Source organism: Montipora capricornis, chromosome 14, assembly GCF_036669925.1.
Source record: "Montipora capricornis isolate CH-2021 chromosome 14, ASM3666992v2, whole genome shotgun sequence".
NCBI lineage: Eukaryota > Metazoa > Cnidaria > Anthozoa > Scleractinia > Acroporidae > Montipora > Montipora capricornis.
In genome coordinates, this window is record NC_090896.1 from 41,675,793 (window position 1) to 41,681,792 (window position 6,000).

Genomic DNA, 6,000 nt, shown 5'->3' on the forward strand with positions numbered 1-6,000 from the left:
TAAGCGGTTATATCTTCTGCGTAAATCATCAATTCCAGACGGGTTCTCGGTGTTACCGGTCCTGTCATTGATTGGGACTACAGAGCAAGCGACATCCGATGAGAATGTGATTATCCATAAATCATTTCGACCAAAATACACTGCCCACGCGCCATGTGCACAATACATCGAAGCATAAAGTCTGCAAATACCTATTTTACCCTCAAATGCCACGCAGTTACCGGTACTAGCTTTAAAATAACTGGTTCCTGGTTAACCCAATTTATTACTACGACTCATGAGTGCCAACATTGCTTACATTACTCATTATCACGAGAAATAGCTTCGGATCAGTTTAAAAAATATCTTGCTTTAATCTAACCCAAAATCATTCAGATAGTCAAAACTTCATATTTATGACCCATTTCCATCGCTTTTTGTTTGTCAGCATTATGATTTGCGATACTTCAGGCTCACATGTTCATAAGTTGGTTTTTACGTCTCAAAGATGTTTAGATTTCAATTACTGAAACTCTGTGTTGATTGGCTAGTCCACCTCAAAGTTTCCCCTGAAGTCAAAATAGTTACTTGGTTTGAGGAAACGAAACAAAAAACAGAGTCGAGCAATGCTGTATTGTTCTTATGCCTCTCCCTGGGCAACTCGCCGCAGTTAAAGCTTGGGTGACGGGTATTCTGGTCATGGCCAAAATTTTAGGGGGTAAGGAAACTTAAATGTACCTCGCAACTTTGTCAAAACTGATGACGCGTCAGATGAATTGTTAGCTAATTAGACTTTAGAAAAGTGAATTAACATTCTGGCCAAATAATATGATTAATTTTACGTGTGTACTTGACATATTTCTTTGACATCACCCAGAACGGTGTTGTGTGAGTATAGTTGTGTGAGAAATGGAAAAAGAATTAAGGTGAAGCTATTGAATCACGCTTCCACTTCATTTGCCCATTTAAGCAAACTCTTTTCCAAGGACGCACATTTCACTTTTTGCATGCTGGTTTGACCTATTGACTCGTAAAACAAAATAAAAATGGGGCCTCGCGGTCTTTAACAAACCGCAAAACCGCATGCACCAATAAAGCGCTCAGAACAGAAAAACCACAGTACTCTTGATCAAAACCGAAAGCTGCAACAAAACTACCGAGTTTTTAAAACCGCAATCGAACTAATTCATTATTAATTCGTGGAGCACGCGAACTTGAGTCTGTGTCAGGCGGCTGATTATAATTCACACGAAATGGCATCAATGTTGTAGAATGTGCGCGCGGCTGACACGCACATTCGCTAATAGCCGGAAACCTCATCACATACCTAAGACAGAAAAACCGCTTGTAATTTTGACCAAATACCAATTAACAAATGCTAAAACTGGAAAAACCGCAAGCCGCGACAGGCACTAAAACCAAAAAAAAAAAGATTTTTTTGAATATTATTTTTGAGGAAAAAACGAAAACGCGATCTAAAAAAAGGCCATAATCGGATTCCGAAAAAAACGGAAAATGCCAATGCCCCTCCTCAACAAATACTGTTGCATCAGGGGCATTCACTCACGCTCTAACATCTATAATTAAATTTGTGTGCATGCATTTTGTAGGTTTCGATATCAGTTATTTTATACTGAATGAAAATAAGTGGGTGGCTAACATAAGACAAGTAGAACTTCTCAGACAACTGGACACGTTCGAAGACTCTGTTCCAAGGTGAATGACGAATTTGCCAATACTGACCTCGCCTAACGAAAATACCTAAGAAATGCTTATATACTTGCAGAAACATTGAAAAGAAACCTTACTTAGATGAAATTTTGCGTGAAATAGTGAAAAATTATGGAACTTAAAATTGTGTCAAATAACTAAGTATATAGTACCGTTGTGAGAGCACTCGTCTACTCCCAGACTCGGCGTCATAGGTGGGTTTAGTTTGTTGGTTCTCTAATCTGCTCCGAACGGCGGTTTTTCTCAGGCTAAACCGGTTTTCCCCTCTTCTCAACTAAACATCAATGTAAGATTTGATATGATTTGATTGGGTTTGGTTTCTGTATAGTGTACTGTCTCTAATTAGTGCGCCAGCGCTATCAAGTAGAGCTGTAGCATTTTATTTTATTATTTTCTTTTTGGTTATTAGTGTGACTTGACAGAAGCCGTTTTAATGGATGTAAATACGATCTGTAATTTAATTTATTGGGTAAAGAAAATAAAAGAAAGTATAAAAGAGAAAAAAAGATGTATCTTTACCGTAACAGGTCGAATCAATCCAGCTAAAGATAAATTTGCCCTTATTAATTCAGTAGAATGTAAAGCCAGTGTAGCAAACTCGAAGGACACACGCCGGGTATTTAAGGCATTTTTGCAAGTGCTGTCGTGGCCTGGTCATAATTGTTTAATGAAGTTAATTGATCAGTTATTTTCGTGACTTTTACTTTGGACACCCAAGAGAAAATGAGGGGACAGAGAGGGAGGCTTAGGGCGTTGGCAGGGATATGTTATGTCCACGAAAGTTATTTTTAGACGAGCAGAAGTCTTTGTTCTAGCAGAAGTCTGTCTTCCGAGACGTCCGCATGCAGTCTTGCCTCGCTCTCAGGTTCTTAGTGAAAAGAGAAAATGGCGGCGCACTTGGAAGGCTGATGAATATTTATTTTCTTTCAAACATCGGACCGAGGTTGGCCTGCATGCGGACGTCTCGGAAGACTTCCGCTCGTCTAAAAATAACTTTCGTGGACATGACATATCCCAAGGGCTGGACCGAGATCCTCCCTCTCTGTCCCCTCATTTTCTCTTGGGACACCTTAATGTTACAAACTGACAATGTTCGGTAAAGGCTCGTCGTAGGTGGTTTGAAAACACAGATCGACAACGATGGTGAAAGGCAAAAATGTCAACTTTGGCGTCACCCTGCGCGCGAGCAGAGCCTCTCAGAACTCTTCTTAAGTCGCCGCAGCTCAAGTTTCTGGGCTAGTCACTCCGGTCAAACCGGTTTAGTCAGCGCACGCATCATATTTCTGAGAAGGCGAAGGCCTTCGGTAGGAGAATCAATTTGGCGTCCAGGGGTGCGATCGAGACTTGGCCTGGGTTCGAAAATGTCTCCAAGCAACGCCTTGCGCACATACTGAACAAAGACTTTACACGATTTCTGCAGAGTCCTTTCTTTATCGTTGTTTGCCTGTAGAGTGCTGTGGCGGTCGTCCACGGTGCCGGCGATTTTAACATATCGACCTAAGGGGTACCCAACGATAATCTTAGGGGAAATATGAGTTCGGGAGAGTGAAACTGCTCGAAGAATTTTGGTTCTACGTTCCCAAACAACTATAGAATTCCTTACTAAAACTTCACCTAAAAGTTTCGCAACCAGGGAAAAGTAGTCCCTTGACGTTTTCGGAAGGGATATTTTTGCAATTGTTGGCACTAAAAAGGTCACCTAGAAGTTTCGGATAAGTAAATGGTTGGATGGGAAGTTCTTAGAAGGCCACGTTCAGCTGGCGATTTCTGAAATGAAGATAATCATTCCCTAAAATCTTCCGACTCTTAATTTTCAACTAAGATTTCCGAAAAGAACAAATTTTTCTAGGTGATAAAAACATGTCATTAGACAGACTTGTTTCGCAATAAAGCATACCAACCAAGCTTATGAAGAATCATTGTTTACTCTCTCCAATGTCTGGATAAATGGTAATTAATAAAGAGCGCGAACGATTAGTTCCACCGCCATCGACTGCTCCCTCCGCCCGTTTGTTTTCATCATGAAATATGCGGACTGCGGACTGCGGACTGCAGACCGGGTATAAAATGAAGACTGAAGGCTGCGAACTAGGCACAAAACCGCGAACGGCGTACAAAACACTGTAAAAAAGGCACAGAGCAACGAAATGGCGACAGGCTGAAGACATGAATTAAAGTCTGACCTACGAATGGTGGAAATAATATTTCGCGCCTTGGTTGTGATGAGTATATTAATTGTCACGAAAAAGGGGCATTATTACTGTAAGGAATGATGGTATTTATGTCGTCGACGTTGACCTCCTCGGGTCAATAGATGCATTCAGCCAGAAAAATGAGCCAATCATAGATAAGGGCGAGGTAAGGGTAGGTCTAGTTAAGGGATTGCAATCTTCGTGACTGGCGCTCTTAGCTGTTTCTTCACGGACTAAGCTTGGATTATCACGATTTTTCCCTCCCTCCCTACCCTTGCTCCGTCCTTCGATCCCCTTCCTTTCATTCTTAGGTGTAGGCGTTTTTCCTCCCCCCACCTTTGCTGAACGTGGCTTTAATTTACTGCAGTTTTTATTGATTTCGTTGATGATATAATAAATAGCCACGTTGGTGGCCGAATAACGCCAACATGTTTGTAGTCGTCTTTTTTGAGGTTTCCATGTCTCAGCAAACGTAGTGCGACCACTTGCAAAGTGCACGGCTTGCTCTACTTAGCAATATTTTATATCAAGGCCGGGGATAAGTGTCGACATATACATGATGCAAATGACGAAAATGAAGAAAGTGACTACACCAATTACGTAAATGAAACGACGTCATCATTGCTTATCCTATATTGTATTCTTAGTTGGCTTAATTAAAAGTGAGGATTTATTAGTCAAATATGAGGTTTATTCAGCCGATTTGTTTGAAGACAAAATTCTGGCCCAGCCGAGTTTCCAGCGACGAATCAACCCTACCTAGAATATGGGAACCAGTGAGAAATACATTCTTTGCCACTTCAAAGGAAAAAATACACGACTGAGCCTTTATTTCATTTAGCCATCTAGAGAAATGTGTCTCATTGCTTGTAATGACTTACGATAACTCTAATTTAGCATTTAGCACACTTCCATTTCTGTTGGAATATAAAACACACTTCACAACATTGCGTAATTAGTTCATGACACTGCCATATCATATTAAAAAATGATGGTCTTGTTTCTCATTAATAATTATTGAAATTTAGAACTTATAAGGCCCAGATATCTGTATGAATATATTCAAATACAGTTGCTAAATCCATAGCCTAAAGAAAAGATGATAAAGAAAAATATAACATACACTTACATGGACTCTACTTGTCACCTGACTTGTTACGAATGATCTATAAAATGTAACTTAAAAGAGGAAAGTCTTAAGTTTTATTTCAAGCCATTACCAGAAATCGGCGACATTTTGCGCCCGCGAAGTATTTGGCACGCGGTTTCAAATTATCAAGATGGCGGCATAAAGAAAGCAGTACATAGAAAAAACAAGGACTGAAATAACACACTATCAAAGGATGTGAATCAATTTAATTTCTTTTTTGAGGTTGTCAATAAAAGGGAGAATGAAAAAGGGGAAACCAGAGTCTGGGCTCCTGTTCGAGAGAGAAAAAACAACTTCGTTTCATGCGTGTGACTTGGCAGAGTAAAAATAATTTTCAAAAATCAGGACCCACAGTACACTTATCCAGCGATATTCTGTATAATAATAATCATATATGAAGTACCCACCTGTAAAGATGGCGATCAAAACAAACTGGAGACAGAAACCCTACTTTTCACAAGGAATAATAAGCGCAGTGGTGCGTTTTGTACCGCTTTTATCGCAGAAATGGATGTATTTTTACCTCTTTTATCGCAATTTGGGCGGCAATTTGGGGAATGGATAAAGGCTGATTTTTATCACGTTTTAAAGTTTGAACATCGATCGACGATTAGAGAGGTCGGCACCAAGGATTCACATCAACGAAATGTTCTAAAATGTGGAGGGAAGGTAGGCACCTCTGAGCTTTTTTGAAAGAATTGGAGAGCTCAAGGAATACAAAACCGGTGTACGATGCAGACGATGTATCAGCTACACTAGAGTATTTCAATAAGAAACCCCTATCAACTGTGCTAATGCGAGACAACTGTACTTATTTTGTTGGTCACTAGCAAAAAGTGAGTTAGTAAGCAAGTATTAGTAAGCACTTGCCGTTACAAAACAATACTAGGCTGTGATCCCGAGAAAATTGGTACCACGATTCCGAACGAGGAAGAAATAGCCAGCTCA